The sequence below is a fragment of the Mauremys reevesii genome, linkage group 6 (genome assembly GCF_016161935.1).
Source record: "Mauremys reevesii isolate NIE-2019 linkage group 6, ASM1616193v1, whole genome shotgun sequence".
NCBI classification, from domain to species: Eukaryota; Metazoa; Chordata; order Testudines; family Geoemydidae; genus Mauremys; species Mauremys reevesii.
In genome coordinates, this window is record NC_052628.1 from 48075829 (window position 1) to 48099553 (window position 23725).

At 43.6% G+C, this 23725-nt stretch overlaps 1 protein-coding gene across 1 annotated transcript in view; it reads left to right on the forward strand.

Annotated features, from left to right (window-relative positions):
* FAM151B (family with sequence similarity 151 member B) overlaps positions 1 to 23725 on the forward strand; it is an 84102-nt gene that overhangs the window by 52142 nt on the left and 8235 nt on the right. The window lies entirely within an intron of this gene.

The following is a 23725-nucleotide window of genomic DNA, read 5'->3' on the forward strand; positions in this document are numbered from 1 at the left end:
CCTTCTTGGCAACAAGGGCACACTGCTGACTCATATGCAGCTTCTCGTCCACTGTAACCCGTAGGTCCTTTTCTGCAGAACTGCTGCCTAGCCACACGGTCCCTAGTCTGTAGCAGTGCATGGGATTCTTCCGTCTGAAGTGCAGGACTCTGCACTTGTCCTTGTTGAACCTCATCAGATTTCTTTTGGCCCAATCCTCCAATTTGTCTAGGTCCCTCTGTATCCTATCCCTACCCTCCAGCATATCTACCACTTCTCCCAGTTTAGTGTCATCTGCAGACTTGCTGAGGGTGCAATCCATGCCATCTTCCAGATCATTAATGAAGATATTGAACAAAACTGGCCCTAGGACCGACCCTTGAGGCTCTCCGCTTGATACTGGCTGCCAACTAGATATGGAGCCATTGATCACTACCTGTTGAGCCTGATGATCTAGCCAGCTTTCCATCCACCTTATAGTCCATTCATCCAATCCATACTTCTTTAACTTGCTGGCAAGAATACTGTGGGAGACCATATCAAAAGCTTTGCTAAAGTCAAGGAATAACACGTCCACTGCTTTTCCCTCATCCACAGAGCCAGTTAACTTATATATCCACTGTAGACTTGTTCTTAAGATTAGATGCCAGTCTTCTTCCCCCTTCCACCCTCTTTTACTTTTGTTGTGAATAGTGCAGAAACCATGCCTTCCCTTGATACAAGACTATTTCTGCTTTGTGAAATTTAAGGGAAACCAGTTGTAACCCCTTTGAGTGTATTGGGGGTGGGGGAGACCACTTCCTTGTAAACCTCCTGGACTTAGATCTTGTTTCAGTTTGGATAAGAGTTATATGTGTTTGTGATCCTTGGTCAGTTTTCATCACTTCATTTCTTTTTCTCTGTTTTTCTGTTTCCCACATTATACCAATCTTTTTCCTTTCCTGGTCTGCCTCATCCTCTTCCCTTTCCCTCCCTCTCATGTCCCCAGAGCAGTGAGGAGGAACCCAGATATACTTTTCTGAAATTTGGAACTAAGAGTGGCCCAAGCAATGACACTATTCAGGCACCTGATAAAGAGATGTTTGACCTAAAATCTCTTTCTAGCTAATATTATAAATTGTATTCCCTGGAACATCAAAGAGGTGAATCACCGACTAAAAAGAAGAAGAATGATTACTCATCTGAAAACATTGAAAGCAGATATCTTCCTACAGGAAACCCACCTTAATGACTTTCAGGCAGAGAAATTTAGGAGGGATGGATGGGTGTTTAACAATTTCTTCTCTTCAGCCAAAAGTGTAGAAATATTATTTAACAAAAGACTACACATTCTAGATGTAAATAAAGATGAGGAAGGTAGATTTTTTTGCTGGTGAAGGCTAGGATCTCACTCTACGTATATCTTAATTAATCTATATGGACTAACTTAAAATGATCCAAGTTTTTTTTAAATGATTTTTTTTTCTAAATTAATTACTGTCCCACTAAAATAAATTATCATACCAGGAGTTTTTAATGAGGCATTGGACTCTTTTTTTTTAGACAAGTTAGGCTGGCCCCACTGTACACAGTCACATCTAGGAACATTATAAAACATTATGTGGAAGAATTGCGGTTAAAAGATGTATGGCAGTTGCAGAACCCTACCCTGAAGGATTTTACTTCCCCGCCCCCCGACCTTCACATTTACAAATAGATTTCTATTAATCTGGTAGACTTCATGCTTAATAATGCAAACAAGTTTATCATGATCTCTGATCATGCCCAATGATACTATAGTTTTCCCCTCCCGATACTAATTGGACTTGTAAAAGATGGAGACTGAACTCCTATTTTATGAAAAATAAATACTTTCAGAACTATGTCACAGAAGAAATTTATTTTTTCTTCTAAATAAATGACATACCAGAAAGATCCTGATGCACCCTATGGGATATACTAATAGCTTTTATTAGGGGCAGGATCATTTCCTATTCAGCGGGTAGGAAGAGGGCTAGCTAGGCTCAGCTCCTGGAATTGATCAAACAACTCAAAGCTGTGGATTTAGAATGTGCAAACTACCCTTCTCAAGAAAATCTTTAAAAAAAAATTATCTTTGGGATGAAGTAAATAGGCTGACTTCAGCACACACTGAATTTGCTTTTCTTAGATCCAAACCACCATACTGGGAGTCAGGACAGAGTGGGGGAAATTCTCACATACAGATTAAAAATGAGAGATCAAAGGTCCCAATAGTATTACTCAAATCAGAACAAGGGCAGGTTCTTACTAATCAATGATCAATTTTTGAAATTCTATCTAGCTCTTTAGAATAATGATTCACCACTTGACCCTAAAGAACTGAATAATGTTGTTAAAACTCTTAATTTCCCACAAATCTCAGAAGAGCAGAAAGCCAGGGTGGCCTCTCCTTTGCAATCAGAGGACATAATCAAGGTCACAAAGGAAATGAGTCTGGACAAGACCCATAGCCCTGATAGAATTCTATCGATAGGCTATCAAAGTTTCAAAGAAATTCTGATCCCTTAGCTGTTCTACATTTACAAAGATGCCTTAAAGAAAGATATGTTACCTCCTGGTCTGAGGGAAGTCAAGTCCTAATTAGTATACTATTAAAATTGGGTAAGGATGTACAAAAGTGTAACAGCTATAGACCCAGCTCCTTAATCAATACAGATATAAAAATACTTTCCAAAAATATTTAAGAGGCTTGAAAATGTAATGAGTGATGTACTTCCTAGTCAAGTGGGATTTATTTTAAAAAGGCCTGGTTCAGATAACACACATCATTTGATTAGAGTTATGGCATTCCATCAACATTCTAGAAATTCCCATTCAATCATTTCATTCAATGCAGAGAAAGCTTTGACAAGGGTGAACTCACAATATCTGTTACTTACCTTGGATAAATTTGGGTTGAGGAAATCCTTTATTTCACAGATAAAGCTGTTATATTCCAAACCCAACACTCATACCCTCACAAATAGCAAAATATCTTCTCCCCACCCTGTTTTGATCTGTTTTGGGGCACTAGAGAGGGGTGCCCCTTCTCTCTCCTGTTCAGTCTAGCATTAGAACCATTTGCAGCACTGCATGTGGAACTTCAAGGGATCAAATCAGAGACTCAGGAGACACAAATCCTTAACTATGCAGCTGACATCAACCTATTTATTAAAAATCTGGGTCAATCTATCCTACAAACAATAGGTAACTTTGGTAAATTCTCTGGCTAAAAGATAAATTAGGATAAATTGGAAGCAATGAAGATCTCATTGGATTTAGTTGGAAGTGGCTTTTTTATAGGGACATTTAGATGGCAGCAGACAAACTTCAGATATTTTGGCATCCTGTTCCGTAAGGAAATTCAAAAGTCTAGCCACATGAATCATGCAGTTAGCAAATGATTTAAATAGATGACTGGCACTACCTCTCTCCATCTGAGGACAAATAAGCATAATTAAAATGAATGCTCTTCCCAGGATCCTCTTTATTCTGAATTCCCTTCATATCCATATTTCTCCTTTTTGTTTGATCAAAATGGACAACATGTTTAGGTTCTTCTCATGGGGTGATGGTAACAAACCCAGAATTCCCTTACAAAGATGGCAGATCCCTATCAAAACATATGGTTTTAGATTTCCCAACTTTAAACTTTACCATTAGGCAATAGTTCTTAGCCAAGCAGCACAGTGGCTCATTCCCACATTCTGTAGAACCCCTGATTGACTCCAGCTGGAAGCAGAATTGGTTGTTCCTTCATCCCTTTCCAATGTGCTGCACTCTGATTACTGCCTATTCCCAACAGAACGATTGTCCACTATTGTGGCTGTCAGAAATACTTGGCATACAATGGCTACTAAATTTAAAAAGTAAGCCCTTCTACATACAAAGGCCTTCAGCTGGGGTAACTTGAAACTCTGTATAGCAGGCAACCCCTCCATTTGGCCAGATTGGATAAGGAAAGGGATTTTGACCATCAGTCAACTTGCTGAAAGTGATACTTTCTTCCCTTTACAATATTAAAAGAAAGGGTCAATCTAGAGACTAAGACGGAGTGGCAATATATTCAACTTAAACATTCTGTCTCCCATCTATTTGGCCCAGTGCCTGTGCTACCCTTGATCCAGCTGAACTGCTTTCATTTCTCTGAATATTACCCAGATTGCCAAGACGTATGGTAAAACTGCATGCACGCCTGGCCAGCAAATTTGAATTAAACACAGATTCCCAAAAAAAGAAATAGGAGGAGGAACCAGGCCAATTTTTTTCTACTAATCAATAGAAACAAATTTCAATCAGTGCTCTGAACTATTCCTGGGATTTCCATTTATGATTAATCCAGCAAAAAATGATACAGAGGATGCATTGGAACCCTTTCCAACTATTAAGAAATAGGTGCTCCTAAATCAGACAAATGTTGGTGCTGTGATTCTGCAGGTGCTAACTTAATTCATATGCTCTGGGAATTCTCCTATACTTGTGTGTTTTGGGCAGATCTTCATTGCAGAGTTAATTTTTTTCCTATCAAAATTGTGACAAGCTAACTGTAACATTAAACCTAATTGATGTTAACTGGAAGCTAAATAATTCTGAAAAACTTCAGCTCAGCAGAGCACTAATAATTGCTAAAAGACTAGTACTATCAAATGGAAATCCCAAAAGCAACCACCAATTGAAGACTGGCACATGAACATCATAAGTTTGGCCATGGCCACCATGAAAATAATTAGTATACTGTAACCAATATCCAAGAAAAATTCTCAGCAATATGGGATGCTTTCCTGGAAGTATCTTAATGATCCTGTTAAATGCATGAGCCTCACTTCTCTAACCACTTCCTTTTCTTGCCCTTTCTATCCCCTTCCTCTGAATTTTGCTTCTATTCTTATGTTAATATTTTTAACTAGTTGGACTTTTGTAAATTTTCTTCATTTGTAAATTGTGTAATGCAAATTATTGATTTATTTTAACCATATTATATGTAATTAAATGTTTCAGCTATAGCTAAGGTTAGGTAGTGAATAGTTAATATATTATGAGATGTTTATATATAGTTTTCTCTCTGTGTGTGCATATATATATATATATATAAAATAAAAAGTTGATAGGAAAAAAGTAAAATCCTCCTGACACTCTGGGTTTTTCTCACTTTCCTCTGCAGCATGGGTCACTAGAATAAATGATGGATTCTCTGCAACTTGAAGTCATTAAATCCTGATTTCAGGAAGCTAACTCAGCCAGAGGTTATGGGTGTATTCAGGAGGTCAGAGTAGATGATCATGATGGTCCCTTGTGGCCTTTAAGTCTGAGTTTGAGTTGTTTGCTGTGTATCCATCCCTGGTTAGCATCCATTAGCATCCTGGTTGTGGCCCCTTGCCTTCATTTGCTTAGCAGTGTCCACAAAAAGATCATTATTCTGGTGGCTAGCTGTATGCACTTGCTGCACTGATGCTTCTCCCTAGATAGCGATGAGATCTAGGGTTGCATCACAGCTCCAAGCAGCCGTTTGAGGCATGTCGGAAGACTTCTGGAGTGATATTGCAGCAATGTGATAGGAACAAATGGACAAATTATGGCCCCCTGCCAATTTTTAAACAGGGTAGGGAACATCTGGTCAACTTGACCTCAGAACAGTGGAAGGCACGCAGGTAAACAAAGTATATAACAGACGTCCGTAAAGCAGTATGGTACAATAGCTGGAGGACTGCCAAGGTAATATATGGTAGCACTGTATGCACATGAACAATACACTGGACTAACTCAATTTGCATCAAACATAACACACTTTGAAAGAGGATTCCAGAGTTTGTAATAAATGCAGAGTCATTGCACTATAATAAATTGCATTCTCTCTCTGCAGGCATTTTCATACTGAATTTGTTATTGCTGATTAAACTCCCCATATGGACAAGGTTTGTGATATATTGAGACAGGACTCACTACTGATTTGAGAAATAATATATCTTGGTCTTCTCTTACCTAGAGAAGAGCATCCCTATCAAAGGAGGACTCACTATCAAAGGTTTAATCTCTGTTGAAAGCTTTCCATGCAGAAGAGATTGTAAGCTGCATAACCATGTTTATTTTTTCATTTCCCTTTTTAAATAATAAAATAGTCAGAGTAATAGTGATTACTTTGCTTATCTTTAATTGTGGTGTCCCATAAGGCATGGAAAGAACCACACGTAACTAAAATAGTGGGAGTCTCTGAATTGGCACTGAGGACAATTACTAAGATTTGGCCTACCATTTGTTGCTTCTGTAGGCTATCCATTGTTAGTAATTTTTGTAGTAATTTTGGGTACAAAATTACTTGGTGCTCCACCACCGGAAACACCGCTTTTTACTTCACCTTATCCTGTATATTCTTATTTATACCTATATAATATATTATGGTTATTTTGAAGCTTAATGATTAAAGCACTTTGAGCTCCTTGTCTCTGTATGTCTTTGGAACAGCTCTTTCTAGAGTGGATATATTACATTGCTTTAGGGTACAGATTCTGCTAGCACAATCATTGTAGTTCTCAACCCAAACTGTGTTAAGATGGAACTATTCCATTATTTTTCTTGTCCTATTATTGTCCTTGTCTTTTATCGTATCACGTTACCTCTGTCTTATGATACCAAGTGATACAGTGGCAGCACTGAGATGATTGGAAGAGAGAGAAAGAATGATGCCATTCCCTACAAGCCAATTAAAAAGCTTTCACAAGTTTCCAGACAGTCTTGCCCTGTCCTCCCAGCCAAGCCCAGTACAGGGCTGCTGTGCAGTGCAAGCTCCATGCAAAAAGGCTAAGGTGCTCCTTTGCACTGTCAGATGAATGTGTCCTATTGTGCAGAAGAGAAAAAGCTGAGGAACATACATGGGCAGAACCTGCTGAAAACCCAGTGACTCCCTGAACTGTAGTCTAATATCCTGTAATGCCCAGTAGCTGAGGTGGGCTGGGGATAGTCCAGAGCAGTAGTCGTGTGCATGGGTGGTTGGGCAGCCAGCAGGTCAGTCCATATCAGAAGCAGCCTGGGACAATGGTCAGAGTTCTTCTAGGGGTCAGTAGCCAGAAGATCCAATCCTAGGGGCCAGACCAGTGGGTTGGGGAGGCAAGGACAGATGAAGCAGCAAAGCAGGATCAGGTGAGGCAGTCTGGCAGCAGGCATTCGTCTGAGGCTCAGACATTTTCCTCTTCTTGTTGGAGCCTTTATATAGTCCAGATACCCAGTGAATGTGCTGCCTGTCCATCCAATCAGGGGCCTGGAGTATGGGTGCTGTGGGCCTGTAGGCCTTTAGCACTCAGGCTGTTGCTCAGGGGTACTGGTTAAGTGCATCATGGTGATGCAGTGGCTAAGGCTGCTGCCTAAGAACCTGGGGGGCTTTGGGCCCAATAGTGGGATCTGGATGTAGCCCAAGTCACTGCATCAGATTGTGATACTACTCCTTAGTAAATACTGGATTCTTGTCCATGCCTGTGGATGAAATAAAAATGAACATGGAAAATTCTCTCATACCGAGAGAAGGATATTTTCCAACTATTTTTTTAAAAACACTACTCGCATCATGAACCACTTAGTAAAAAAAACCTAGCATAACCCTCCTTTTTGTACAATAATTTACTATCCTAAGTACACTGATTTATTTTTTATCATTTTTCATGTACAGAAGTTGAATATGCATTTTCAGATGATGGTTGTGTCTTGTGAGGTTAGTACTACTTTGCCTGATCTATATTTTGTGTTCTATTGTGTTGTGAAATTTTGTAGAGAAAATTAAAACCAGCTAACCTTGTTTCGTTGTTGCCAAAGAAACATACTGTTTTCTCTTTCATCTTTAAGCTTGCAGTATGATTTGAAAAGTCAGGCTTACCAAAATGTATAGTGTGTATACTTTACTAAAAGCAATAACCTGTGTTTAAAAGAATGCTCACCCACCCACCGAAATATCACTTCTTCTTCAAGTGATTGTTCACATCAATTCCAATTAGGTGTGTGCGTGCTGCATGCACGGTCATCAGAAACTTTTTCCCTTAGCAGCTCCCGTCAGGTCGGCCACGGAGCCCCCTGGAGTGGCGCCCTCATGATGCTCAATATATGACCCTGCTGACCCGATCCCCCTTCTGTTCCTTCTTACCACCTGTGGTGGTGTTGGAACTGTGTTAGATTGCTTGCCTTCAAGTCTTCCCTTAGCCATTCTTAGTTTTTCTTTTGAAATATTTATTTTCTTGTTTTAGTTATTGTTAGTAGTATAGTTGGTGAGTGGATCGTTCCCCTCACCCCACGTTGGGCTCCGGGGCATACCTCAAGTTAAAGGATTTAAATCTTGCAGTCTATGCAAAAAGCCTATGCCAAACAGTGACCCTCACGACTCGTGCTTGAAGTGTCTCGCGAAGGCGCACCAGTCCGAGCGTTGCAAGATCTGCAAGGCTTTCAAGCCTAGGACTAGGAAGGAATGCAACTTCTGTTTGAAACAACTACTGATGGAAGTTGCACTCCGTCCCTCAGCACCTGACCGCCAAGTCCCAGGCTTGAGCTCGGTGCGCAACGCCCCAGTGTCGGTCTGTGAACCGGTACCAAGAAGGACTCTGGTGCTAGAGTCCCTTGGTACCGAAGATCCCTGGCACCACAGCACGGTGTGGTGCTCTGGCACTGGTCAACATCCCCGTTGCCCCTTAAGCACCATAAGAAGGCCGACAGAGGGCACTCTCCTCAGAGAGCGAGACCATCAGGGATGACCTTGCTGCCTCAGAGGAAGGACTTAACTTCCAAGCAGCAAAACCCCATGCTGTCGACTCCGGCAACCAGTTGGCACCATTGAGTCCAACACCCAATGAGTCTCCGGCAGGGCTCGACTTGGTGGAGGAGTTGGAAGCCCCCTCCACCCCAGATACTTTCGAAGCGGCAAGGGACCTCAGAGAAAGTACTCTGCCTCAGCCCCCTGCTGTTAGAAAAAAGCCCCTGGCACTGCCTAGACGGGTGCCATCTAGAGGCAAACCAGCAATGATGAGGCCATCTTCCTCTCCAGACCAGCACCATTCATGGCACCATTCACGGTGTACTTCACCCCCAGCACCATCCCCAGCACACGACAGCAAGACCCAGGGAGTGCGTCACTCGGGATCTCCAGCACCGGGGAATCGGCACCGGTCACAATCGCCCTCTATCGTCCCGTACCATGATATGGCACCATAACATAGGAGCCGCTCCCCAGCACTCGACTTGCTGCACCGGTTTAAGTTGCAGGAAAGCTGACACAGGTCATCTACATGGTTGTTGTGGCACTGATCTCCGACTTCCTCCTCTTGGCACCGACCGCCAGCGCAGGGATCCTCAGACTCTGAGGACGGCTCCTACTACATATGGCATAGTAGGCACAGGTAGGACAAGCGTGGGAGACATGCTCCTTTGTCCTGGCAACCTCAATGGCCACCCGCTGCACAATGGCCCTTCTGGATCCCCTGGGCTTATCAGGCCCAGAGTACCCCTTCCAGGGTTTCTAGGTCCGTTACATCGGGGCATCACTGGGCACTGTCAACGGTGGACACAGAGGTGGCTCTTTTTTGTCCCCCCCACTACTACAGAGGGCACATTGGAACTGACCCCAGATCCACCCTCATCCAAGGTCCCGTCGGACCACGCTCAGCCACTTGGCACCAGCGCTGCCCAGGACCAACCTGAGCACATGGTGGGCCATGATGACCCTGTGCCTCAACTGGCCTCTTCTTCATCTTCGCCTGATGAGGCGGTGGCAGGGGCCTCAACTTCAGGTCCTTTGCCCATCGACCACAGGGCCCACCAGGACCTACTCCGCCACATTGTCTGTAATATGGGCCTGCAAGCGGAGGAAGTCATTGAGCCAGAGGACCCGGTGGTGGACATTCTTATGCTGTCAGGCCCTTCCAGAGTGGCATTGCCAGTAATTAAGACTGTTGGCAACAATTATAGTACTTTGTGGCAGACTCCAGCCTCCATTCCACCGACCGCTAGGAGTGTGGAAAGAAAATACTTTTTTTTTTTTGTTCTCCCACCTGCACCCTGGTTCCCTGCTGGTCTCTGTGGTGAATGAGAAGGAGAGTCAGGGCCAACAAGCACCAGCTCCTGAGGCCAAACGGACAGGGCCGGCTTTAGGAACTGCGGGCCCGATCCGAATACCCAGCAGTGGTCCGGGTCTTCAGCGGCACTTCAGCGGCAGGGTTCCCTCACTCACTCCAGGTCTTCCGCGGCAGTGAAGGACCCCCATCACCGAAATGCCGCCGAAGACCCAGAGCGTGTGAAGGCTATGTAAAAAAAAAAATTAAAAAGGCCCCTATGGCGCGGGGCCCTCTTAGGCGTGGGGCCCAATTCCGGGGAATCGGCCTAAAGCTGGCCCTGCAAACGGATGGACCTCTTTGGCAGGGAAATTTATGCCGCAGGGGTCTACAGCTGAGGATAGCTAACCAGCAAGCTATCCTTAGCAGGTATAATTTTAACTCATGGGACTCCATGTCAAAATATAAGGAATTACTTCGCACTGTCTCAAAGGCTGAGTTCTCGGCTCTGGTCGAGGAGGGGAAGGCAGTTGCCAGGATATCCCTGCAGGCCTCACTCGACTCGGCCTACTCCAAGGCACGTACCATTGCCTCGGGGGTGGTCATGAGGAGAACAGGTTGGCTCCAAGCATCCGGGCTTCCCCTGGAAGTTCAGCAGACTCTGGAGGACCTTCCCTTTTGAGGGTGCAGGGCTGTTTTCTGACCAGACTGATTCAAGGCTTCACAGCCTTAAGGATTCCAGGGCAACCATGAAATCTCTGGGGATGCACACACCTGCTACCCAGAGAAAACCCTTCAAGCCTCAGCTGGTGCAACAGCAGAGGCAATACCAAACCCACCCTAGGCAGGATACTTACCACCAGAGAGACAGAAATTCCATGCATAGTCCTTCTAACCCTCTCTCAGGCCAGGGGCAGGACCCAACCAAGCCATCATCAGGACCCAAACAAGGATTTTGAAGGGATGCCTGAGGATTGCGTACCAGCCATGACTGATGATCCTCCCCCCCCCCCCCCATTTTTTGAACTGTCCATCCCACTTCTACTGGGCATGGTCCCACATAACATCGGACCGCTGGGTTCTTCCCATGGTAGAAGTGGGATATTCTCTCCAATTCATCTCCTCCCCTCCCTCCCACCCCCCCTTCCCCATCCCTCTTCAGGGACCCCTCTCATGAACAACTCCTTATCCAGGAGGTGCAGGTGCTCCTTGCCATGGGAGCGGTGGAGGAGGTTCCTCATGAGCTAAGGGGCAAGGGATTCTATTCCTGTTATTTCACAATCCCCAAGGCAAAGGGAGGTCTCAGACCCATCTTAGACCTGCTATGACTCAGTCAGGTCATGGTAAAGTTGAAGTTCCGCTTGGTCTCCCTGAGCACAACTATCCTTTCTCTGGATCCAGGGGACTGGTACGCTGCCCTCGGCATGAAAGACGCATACTTCCACATAGGCATCTGGCCACTCCACAGACGCTTCCTGAGGTTCATTGACAACCGCATATATTATCAGTCCATGGTGCTCCCATTCGAGTTATCAACAGCCCCCCGGGTGTTCATCAAGTGTATGTCAGTTGTCGCAGCCTTTCTCCGAAAGAGACAGGTGCAAGTATACCCCTACTTAGACGACTGGCTCCTGCGAGGGAGCTCTAGGGAGCAGGTGGAGTCCCATGTCTGGTTAGTCAAAGAGACCTTCCAGAAGCTGGGTTTCCTCCTCAATTTATAGAATTCATTGGGGTGGTGCTGGACTTGGTTCAGGCGAAAGCCATCCTGCCACAACCCAGATTCCACAACCCTGTCACACGTCATTCAGATGCTCAGACCCCACCACCACTGCGAGGACATGCCTCAGTCTCTTGGGACACATGACAGTATGCACCTATGTGGTGCGGCATGCCAGGATGAGACTCAGACCATTCCAGGCATGGTTTACTATGGCTTATCACCTGGGTCGAGACAATTTAGACTCGGTAGCAACGGTACCGCCACGAGTCCTAGACACCTTAGGATGGTGGTTGGACCCTCGCGTGGTCTGTGAAGGAGTCCCATTCACCACCCCTCAACCATCCATGACCTTAGTAATGGATGCCTCAGACCTCGATTGGGGGGCACACCTAGGACACTTACAGACTCAAGGCATGTGGTCGGAGTCTGAGATCCTGCTCCACATCAATATAAAGGAACTCAGAGCGGTAAGACTAGCCTGCCAGACCTTCCATATAGTATTGCAAGGTCACTGCGTGGCAGTGCTGACTGACACCACCACTGCCATATTCTATATTAACAAGCAGGGCGGAGTCCGCTCCTCCCCTCTCTGTCAGGAGGCTCTCCACCTGTGGGAGTTTTGGGTAGTCCACTCCATTCACCTGGAGGCGTCCTATCTCCCTGGAGCATGCAATGAGCTTGCAGCCCACCTCAGCAGGTCGTTCCACAGTCACAAGTAGTCTATCTGGATGGACATCATCCACTCCATCTTCCAAAGGTGGGGGTTTCCCCAGGTAGACCTATTCGTCACAAGGAGCAACAGGAAGTGTCCAACATTTTGCTCCTTCCACACACACACAACCTGAGATCAATCTTGGATGCATTCACGATGCACTGAGGGCCCGGGGACCATATACTGTATGCCTTCCCTCTGATACCACTCGTCCACAAGGTTCTCCTCAAGATCCGCAGGGACAAGGCAGAGGTAATTTTGCTCGCTCCAGCTTGGTTGCGCCAACATCGGTACACCACACTTCTGGAGCTGTCAATCAGCACCCCCATTGCGCTGCTGCTCCTTCCCAATCTGATTACGCAGGACCACAGCCACCTGCTTCACCCAGACCTCTATTTCCTGCACCTCATGGCCTGGAAGCTTCATGTTTAAACACAAGGGAGCTCCAGTGCATGGAATTGGTGAGGGAGGTGCTCCTTGGTAGCAGGAAATCTTCCACCAGAGCCACCTACCTGGCCAAATGGGAACAGTTTTTGTGCTGGTGTAATCTCAGTCGAGTATCTCCACTCCAGGCATCTATACCATTCATCCTGGACTACCTCTTACACCTGAAGTGGCAAGGCCTGGTCATGTCGTCTATCAAGGTGCACCTCGTGGCCATCTCAGCTTTCCACCCTGGAGAGTTGGGGCATTCAGTCTTCGCCAATCCTATGGCAGGCCATTTCCTTAAGGGCCTGGAACGCTTATACCCTCTGTCTCACCCACCAGTACCAACTTGGGACTTCAATCTGGTCCTAGCTAGGCTTATAGGAGCTCCCTTCAAACCACTCAGTACATGTTCCCTTCTGTATCTCTTGCGGAAGGTAGCCTTTCTAGTTGCAATCACATCAGCCAGGAGCTAAAAAGCATTAACCTCCGATCCCCCCTACACAGTCTTCCACAAGGACAAGGTACAACTTAGATTGCACCCAGCTTTTCTCCCCAAGGTGGTATCCCAATTCCACCTCAGCCAGGACATTTTTCTACCTGTTTTCTACCCCAAGCCACACACCAACCTCAATGCACAGGAGCAGAAGTTTCACTCGTTAGATGTGCAGAGGACGTTAGCGTTCTACATTGAGCACACAAAGCCTTTCAGAAAGTCAAACCAGCTGTTTGTAGTGGTGGCGGACTGTATGAAGGGACTTCCGGTCTCCTCACAGCACAGCTCTTCCTGGATAACAGCCCACTCGACAAGGGCTCAGGCCTCATCCACCGCTTTTCTGGCCCAGGTGTCCATCCAAGAGATCTGAAGAGTGGCTACCTGGTCCTCAGTGCATACTTTTGCCACCCACTGTGCCATCACACAGCACGCTAGAGACAATGCAGCTCTCGGTAGATTCCTTAACTCTGACCCCACCCTGTGGGAGAGCTTGGGAGTCACCTAATTGTAATTGACATGTACAATCACTCGAAGAAGAAAAGATGGTTACTCACCTTCTTGTAACTGTTGTTCTTCGAGGGGTGTTGTTCACGTCCATTCCAATACCAACCCTCCTTCCCCTCTGTCGGAGTAGCCAGCAAGAAGGAACCGAAGGGGGGGTCGGGTTGGCAGGTCATATATTGAGCGCCATGAGAGCATCACTCCAGGGGGCTCCCTGGCCAACTCAACAGGAGCTACTAAGGGAAAAAGTTCCCAATGACTGTGCACACAGCACGCGCACACCTAATTGGAATGGACATGAACAACACCTCTCGAAGAACAACAGTTACAAGAAGGTGAGTAACTGTCTTTTCCTTTTTTATGATCACAGCAGTTCTGTTTAAAGATATACATACTTGAAATATAAATGCTTTAAAAATAAATACATTAGTATTTTTTACCATTTTGTCATATTTTCTATATGGCTATTTATTTCTTAAGTATTTTGGTATTTCTCAAAGACCTCCTCACTGTAAATATTTAGCATCTCATACTAGCAGCAGTTTTCCACTGTTGGTCTTAACCATAAAAACAAACTATAGCATTGATTCTGTAGATCATAAATAATCAAAGTGAACTGATCGGTGACCTGAGCTAAAAATAAGATAAATGGGTTTAACTTTTTTTCCTCCACCTTCTGCATCCCTATCAGAATCCCTGCAATTCCTAATTTCCCCACCCATCTGCTCCTAAGAAATTCTGGTCATGATCAGCATGGTTATTCCTTACTACTACCACCCCAAAAAGCTCCATGGCACGGCCAGCATCCTTTCAACAGAGAACAGGATTTGACTAACTAAACACTGTCAGTGGATTGCTGCATCTTAAATAGCCACATATGGCCAATAAATCTATTTTAGCATTTTTAAATGATAATGTTGTATGAAAAAGGTAAGGAATGGTTAGATTAGTTCTTGTGTTATCAGTTGGAGAGTGTAGAGGCACCAAGCACATTATGCATCTACATGATGTTCTGTACTGAACAAAATCCAGCAATTTACAGGGTGGAAAGCCTGTTAGAGACAGGTGTCTGATGCTGTCCAGTCATCATGTATTATCTTTTGGGGTGAGGAGGGTGTTTTTTTTCCACTCTTGCGTTCATTGGGCCAGAGTCAAATATGTGTAAAAGATCCTTATTTATTAGATTAATTTTTATAGATCATGAATGAGGTTGATCTGAGGCAAATGCATTTGTGGTTTTCATAACACTTGGGTTTGTTTGTGTGTGTGTGTGGCGGGGGGTGTCATTAGTTCATCTGACCCTGGAGTGGGCTCCACCCACTGGGATAAGGTTGGAGCGTCCCTCCATGGTACATTTACCACAAGTGGTTAGGCTGCTTATGGTAAGACATGGCAATACAGTTGAGGCAACTGATGCCAGCGGCGGCTCCAGGCACCAGCGCTCCAAGCACGTGCCTGGGGCAGCAAGCCACGGGGGGCACCCTGCCCGTCCCTGCGAGGGTGGCAGTCAGGCTGCCTTCGGTGGCACACCTGTGGGAGTTCCACGGGTCCCACGGATTCTGCAGCAATTCGGCGGTGAGTACACCGAAGCCACGGGACCAGTGGACCTCCTGCAGGCAAGCTGCCGAAGGCAGCCTGACTGCCGTGCTTGGGGTGGCAAAAAAGCTAGTGCCGCCCCTGACTTATGCAATACCAAAACCAAAGCTGCTTGGCTGAATACCTCTCCTAAATTATTATACAAAAGGAGAGTTATTTTTGGATGTTCTCTCCATGTCAGTAAAAGTAATTACCATATAGTCTCTCCAGTTTTTCTGGGGCATATAGAGGCTGAGCCAAAGGCTATTGAAACCAGTGGGAATATTTTCATTGTGTTAAATGAGCTTTGTATCAGGCCTTTTTAATACTCATGACCTGTTGGTCAGACAAGTTATTGGCATTTTACAAATGCCATATTACATTTCAGATTTCAGTTAAAGATAATTTTTTGGGTCATAAGAACTCATGTGCAAGAAATTTCAGTACTTGGCCTAATGAAACAGGCAAGAGATGCATTTTGGTCACACTTTGTACTGACACATACACAGATGAAAGAAAAAATAAATTAGACACTTAAATACTTAATTTGATTTATTATATGATCTGTTTTATTAAAATATTTTATTCAGTGTTCACATTCTGCAAGAAAGTACATTTAGCAAGTTTATAACTAGGGCCCTCTCAAATTTGCAGTCCATTTTGGTCAATTTCACGGTCATAGGATTTTAAAAACCGTAAATTTCATTATTTCAGCTGTTTAAATCTGAATTTTCACAGTGTTAATGGTAGGGATCCTGACCCACAAAGGAGTTGTGGGGGGTGACAATGTTATTGTAGGGGGGGTTGCAGTACTGCTAGCCTTACTTCTGCACTGCTGCAAGCCTTACTTCTGCACTGCTGCAGACAGTGGTGCTGTCTTCAGAGCTGGGCAGCTGGATAGTGGTGGCTGCTGGCTGGGAGCCTAGCTCTGAAGGCAGAGCTGCTGTCAGCAGCAAGCCAGAAGTAAGGATTGCGTGGTATGGTACTGCCACCCTTACTTCGGCGCTGGTGCCTTCAGAGATGGGCCCTCAGTCAGCAGCCGCCACTCTCCAGTCACCCAGCTCTGAAGGCAGCAGCGCAGAAATAAGGGTATGGTATCACCATCCTTATTTCTGCACTGCTGCTGGTGGCAGCTCTGCCTTCAGAGCTGGTATGGTATGGCATTGCCACCCTTACTTCTGTGCTGCTGCTGGCAGGGTGCTGCCTTTGGAGCTGGGCGCCTGGCCAACAGCTGCCACTCTCTGGCTGCCCAACTCTGAAGGCAGCACAGAAATAAGGGTGGCAATACCCCCCTAAACTACCCCCCTAAAATAACCTTGCAACCCCCCTGCAATTCCCTTTTGTGTCAGGACCCCCAGTTTGAGAAACACTGATCTCCTCTGTGAAATCTGTATAGTATAGGGTACAAGCACACAAAAGACCAGATTTCATGGAGGATTGGGGGTGGGGGACTAGATTTCATGGTCTGTGATGCATTTTTCGGGGCTGTGAATTTGGTAGGGCCCTATTTATAGCACAGCTCAAATCATTATAAGTCGTTAAAGTCAAAAGCACTTAGTAATAGTATGATGTTTGAATGCTTTTAAACACGAAGGAAATCTTAAGACAAGAAGCTTTTGTAAGAAACAGTTTTTAAAACGGAACATTCATTTATTGGTTAGACTTACTTACAGAATTTAATTCAACATTTCAATAGTTAGGCATGTTGCAAAATCCCAAAATAGTTATTTTTATCACCATTTAAAAATGAGTGGCTAATATATTAAAATAAAATACTTTCCTCTTTCTGTGTATATTCCCTTAAATGATTGACAAAATGGGCTAGTTCTCCTCTGCCTTATATAGGTTTTATGGCAGTGTAATTCCATTGATTTAAGTAGGGTTATTCTTGATTTACACTATTGAACTAAGCTGAGAATTGGGCCTAATGTTGTACTATGAAGATAATCTTAGCTAATTGATTACATGGAAAATTACTTACCCATCACTGAAAATACCATCTCACTGGAATATCACTTGGCTTTTGTGCTCCCAGCATAGTAGGTACAGGGCAGAACTCCCCTAACATTAAAGACTTTTGTCTGTCTGAAATAGCTCTGCAGAAGATACAGGTTCCTTCTAGCCAGTTTCTAAAATGCTAAGGAAATACAATTTCTTCTTATAAGCCAACTGTAAAAATTATTATTCAGTAACTTTTCCTGGAAAGACCAACTGACAGATCCTTCACATTGGCTCTCCATTCCAGGCTAAATGCATCAGTCACTACAATGCGTACTAGTTGAATTTGGAAGTCCAACTGTAAATGGAGATTGTCCCTGATTTCCATTAGTTGCTGGGATGTAATGTTACATAACTTGCTTCCACTGGAATCTTGAGATCCACTGAGATTGTCTTGCGGATAATATCAAAATTGTTGTTGACATCACACTCATCATTTGTAGCATCGCAAGATAACACCTGCTGCCTTGGACAAATCCTTTTTGCTAGACAGGTGATATCTGAGATCCTGTACTGAGGCAGGAAGTCTTTGAGTCAAGTCGTATCTACCTAGGCTCCAACTGTCTTCTGAGAACAAGCTGGGACTTTTGATATTTTATCATGACCAGTGTGACTCCTGTACTCAAATGGTGATATGAACTGATTCTTAGACACTTTTCAAATGACGTTTTTGATTATCCAGTTGTCAAGAGAGGGGAACATGTACCCACACCAAGAAACAACAGGATTTCCAGCAATGTGTCTGCCTGAGGCTCCCAAGAGTTTTCTGAGAGGGAGGAGAAGGGACAATATGGAGGGTTTCTTGGACACCAGATGGAGTAGCTCTACTGAATATTACTCAGGCCATATATCAGAGACAATCTAGGCCCAGTGAGTAAAATGCCCGAAGTCTCTATCTGAGAGGGAGGTCCCTGGAAGCTGTTGTAAGTAGCAGACTACCTAAACATTCTGAAGCCTTCCAAGAACAATTTGTGCTCAGGAAACATGTTCTTCCTGGAATAGAATGCAAGATCTTCAGGGCAGGGACTGTCTCTTACTCTGTTTTTACAGTGCCTACCACAATGAATCTGCAAACTTAGTTGGGGGCCCTAAGTGCTACTGTAATACAAATAATAGTGTTTGATAGTGAAGACATATGAGGAAGAACTGGCCCTTTATTGATGGGGGCCATTAGGCCCTCATGCTGTCTTCTCATAACAAAGCATCTTGGACCACAATCATACTTCCAAAAGGCTTTGGGAGTACTTCCCCCTCTTATTGCAACCAGAGGTGCATTACATCTTGGGGAAAAGGTATAAGTTATATAAGGTTTTGAAGTGTTCAAGTAGAGTGGGAACACGTAAAGATCAAGGTAAGAGGCATGGAGAGGGCTGAAAATAAATGCACCAAACATAGCTTAAGTAGGAGGCCACAGGAGTAGTGAACAGTGGAAGTGTACTGATATGCAAACACACTTGGGATAAAAAAAAAGAAAAGAAAAATCAAAGCTATGACACAAAAGCACCAAAATGGGATTACAAAACGTCAAGTCCAAAGCAAAACACTAAGTGCTCCAAGCAATGCATCAAAGCTTACTTGATTGGAAAGAATGGCAAAATAAAGCCATGGCCTTCTTGGTTATGTCTACTCTGCAGCTGGGAGCATGCTTCCCAGCAGAGATTGATTGACAGGTGCTGGCTCTGCTTGAGCTATCATGCTAAAAATTGCTGCATGGCAGTGGCAGCATAGGCTGTGGCTTAGACTAGTTTCCTGAGTACAAGTCTGCCTGATCTCCTCGATACCTACTCAGGCAGCTAGTCAGAGCTACCATCCATGCCACCACAGCCATATTGCTACTTTTAGTATGCTAGCTTGTCTATTTGTCTACCCTTGCTGGGAAGCATGCTCCCAGCTGCAGTGTAGACATATTCAAAGAGGCCTGATGTTTTGGCACTATCTCAGAACACCAAAGACTAGGCAGACCAGCAATAACTAACTGAGTTGATTGGAAAGCAGGGAGACTATAACAGAATTCCCAAAACAGTCAAAGTAGATGGATGGTGGTAAAAAGGTCACAGTTCCCAGGGAAAGCTCCATGCTTAAATTCTAACAAGGAAGAGAGTGGAAGCTTCTTCAGCAGTGGCACTTATTTACACGAGGAGATCCTGACTCATCCTGAATTACCACTGCTTCCCAAGGGTAAAAAAGGTTTGAATAGGAAATTCTACCTTAGCTGTGGCAGCACAAGACTTAAGTGAGAATCCTTTACAGAAAACTATATTTGTTAATATTTTGGTGAATGAAAAGCTCACTTAATTTCTCTTAAAAATGAAACTGTAGAAAGCTCACAGGATTTTACTGTTCCATTTTTAATTATTACATTATCCATACAGTACACCATTATTGTTCTTATCAAAAAGACAAAAATTTCTAGGAAAAATAGTGATGAGATTTTAAAACTGTAAGCTAACTTCTTTAAGTCACTTTACCCTGTACCCCTTCAGGACTTCGCCATGTCAAACTCACTTTTTAAAAGTAACCTGCAAAGGAAAAAAAAAAAAAGAGTGTGTGTCTTTGCTATATAGAAAGATGACCTGAAAGCTGTTTTGTGTTTTATTTTAAAGATAGAGTTTTCCTGTTTATTTTATATATAGAAATTTAAGTTATCTAAGCTAAAAGATTCTGTAGTAAGTGGGGACCTAGCGCAATTTTTAAAATTACAAGCACCAAAAATGTGAACGTTGAGCCACTAAAAGGGGGGGGGAAGTTAGTGTTTTTTGGAGTTTAGTGTTTTGTTTTTAAAAAAACACCACCTGTTTAACTTCAATTAGTAGTTAACATTTTGGATAAAGGAAACTGTTAAATATTCAATATCCATGCACCTTCAATAAAAGTGTTCAGAATTCACCATAAACATATCTGAAACTTTCCAAAGTTCCTCTAGAAAACTCAGATCATTACGCTTGACATTCCTAATATTACAAAGGTAAAATATCAAGCAGAAAAAAAATGTAAAAAATAAAACCTCCCAGGGCTCTCTAAATATCATAATGAAGCAAAACAAATCCCCACTCAACAAGTGTAAATTTTAAAATAAAAACCGTTTGGAGAGCATCTTTAAGTGTGTGTGTGTGATACGTAGCATAGGAGCCTAATAATTTTGAAGGACTACTTTACACCTTTAAAAGTGTTAACCTGTTCAGAAAAAATAACTGAAAAAGTGGTACCATGCTGCTCAACATATTTCTTCCTTATTTATATTCAGAGTCGTATTCTCTTGCAGTGTTTGCTAGGAGATACAACACTAGACTGGGATTCAGGAGAGCTGGGCTCTATTTCCAATTTTTAGAAAATTCCAATTTAGTTATACCTATACCAACCCTCTTAAGCAATAAGGATACCCAGGTGGCAGTAGGGACTTAATTTGAAATCACTTGTGTTGCACAGGTTTAACTAAAGACTTAATTTATCCTACCAGACTTATTACTAGTGAATATACATGTGAAGGAAAAATGTCTTAATTTGTCCACTAAGCAAGTTTGAATCATTTCAAAACAAAAACATTGGACTTCACAATGCCATTTTTACAGAATTGCTTAGAAATCCAATCTTAGTGTATTATAGGCAGAGGTGATAGTGCCATCTATAGTGAAGGTTGCCTGATAATTCCCATTATGAAAGATTGTTCAGTTGCTTAGAACAGTGGTTCTCAACCAGGGACTACATGTATGCCTGGGGGTACACAGATCTTCTAGAGAAGTTAGATTTCTTCAAGTCACCAGTGCCTGATGAAACAGAGCCTAGAATACTCAAGAAGCTGACTGAGGAGATATCTGAGCCATTAGTGATTATTGTCAAAGAGTCATGGAAGACAGGAGAGATTCCAGAGGACTGGAAAAGAGCAAATATAGTGCCAATCTATAAAAAGCAAAATAAGGGCAATTCAGGGAATTACAGACCAGTCAGCTTAACAGCAGTACCTAGAAGGATAATGGAGCAAATAATTAAGCAGTCAATTTGCAAACACCTAGAAGATAAGGGGATAAGTAACAGTCAGCATGGATTTGTCAAGAACAAATCACATCAAACCAACCAAATAGCTTTCTTTGACAGGGTAACAAGACTTGTAGCTTGTGGGGGAGCAGTATATGCAATAGACCTTGACTTTAGTAAGGCTTTTGATACTGTCTCATACGACCGTCTCATAAACATACTAGGGAAATACAACATAGATAGAGCTACTCTAAAGTGGATGCATAACTGATTGGAAAGCCATTCCCAGGGAGCAGTTATCAGTGGTTCACAGTCAAGCTTCAAGTGAAGTCCCACACAGATCAGTTCTGGGTCCAGTTCTGTTCAATATCTTCATCAGTTATTTAGATTATGGCATAGAAAGTACATTTATAAAGTTTGCAGATCATACCAAGATAAGAGGGGGTGCAAGTGCTTTAGAGAATAGGATTAAAATTTGAAGTGACCTGGACATACAGGAGAAATGGTCTGAAGTAAATAGGATGAAATTCAATAAGGACAAATGCAACGTACTCCACTTAGGAAGGAACAATCAATTACACACATACAAAATAGGAAATGACTGCCTAGGAAGGAGTACTGCAGAAAGAGATCTGGGGGTCATAGTGGATCATAAGATAAATAGGAATCAGTGTAATATCATTGCAAAAAAAGCAAACAAAATTCTGGGATGTATTAGCAGGAGTATTGTAAGCAAGAAACGAGAAGTAATTCTTCCGCTCTACTCTGTGCTGATTAGGCCTCAACTAGAGTATTGTGTCCAATTTGAGGTACCACATTTCAGGAAAGATGTGGACAAATTAGAGAAAGTCCAGAGGAGAACAATGATTAAAGGTCTAGAAAACATGACCTATGAGGGAAGATTAAACAAATCCATTTTTTTCAGTCAGGAGAAGAGAAGATGGGGGACATGGTTGTTACAAGGATGAGAGAAAAATTGTTCTCATTAACCTCCGAGGATAGGACAAGCAGCCATGTGCACTCCACTCAATGTGCAGCAGCAGTCAAAAAGGTGAACAGAATGTTGGGAATCATTAAGAAAGGGATAGAAAAGACAGAAAATATATTGCCTCTATATAAATCCATGGCACACCCACATCTTGAATATATGCAGATGTGGTTGCCTTATCTCAAAAAAGTTACAATGGAAAAAGTTCAGAAAAGGGCAACAAAAATCATTAGGGGTATGGAACGTCTTCCGTATGAGGGGAGATTAATAAGACTGGGACTTTTCAGCTTGGAAAAGAGATGACTAAGGGGGGATATGACTGAGCTCTATAAAAATCATGACTGGTACGGAGAAAGTAAATAAGGAAGTGTTATTTACTCCTCCTTCACATAATAAGAACTAATTTTGCCAAATGAAATTAATAGGCAGGTTTAAAACAAAAAAAAAAGGAAGTATTTTTTCACACAATGCACCATTAACCTGTGGAACTCTTTGCCAGAGGATGTTGTGAAAGCTAAGACTATAACAGGATTCAAAAAAGAGCTAGATAATTTCATGGAAGATAGGTCCATCAATGGCTATTAGCCAGGATGGGCAGGGATGGTGTCCCTAGCCTCTGTTTGCCAGAAGCTGGGAATAGGTGACAGGGCATGGATCATTTGATCATTACCTGTTCTGTTCGTTCCCTCTGTGGCACCTGGCATTGGCCACCATCAGAAGATGGGATACTGAGCTAGATGGACCTTTGGTCTGACCCAGTATGGCCATCTTATGTTCTTAATGGGCTTACATTGTAGCAAGGGCGGTTTATGTTGGACATTAGGAAAAACTTCCTGTCAGGGCAGCTAAGCACTAGAATAAATTGTCCAGTGTGATAGACCCAGACCAGTGGGGTACAGGAGTCTGGTAGAGGGCAAATATACTGGTCACTGGATGAGTAGTTTTCTGTTCCCTGAGTGACCAGAGCAGGGGCTGCACTAGAGTAATCAGGAACCTGCTAGAACCAATTAAGGCAGACAGAATGATTAGATCACCTGCAGCCAATCAATGCAGGCTAATCAGGGCACCTGGGTTTAAAAAGGAGCTCACTCCAGTCAGGTGGGGAGGAGCCAGAGGAGAAGTGTGTGTGAGGAGCTGGGAGTGAGAGGGTGTGCTGTTGGAGGACTAAGGAGTACAAGCGTTATCAGACACCAGGAGGAAGGTCCTGTGGTGAGGATAAAGATGTTTGGAGGAGGCCATGGGGAAGTAGCCCAGGGAGTTGTAGCTGTCATGCAGCTGTTACAAGAGGCACTATAGACAGCTGCAATCCACAGGGCCCTGGGCTGGAACCCAGAGTAGA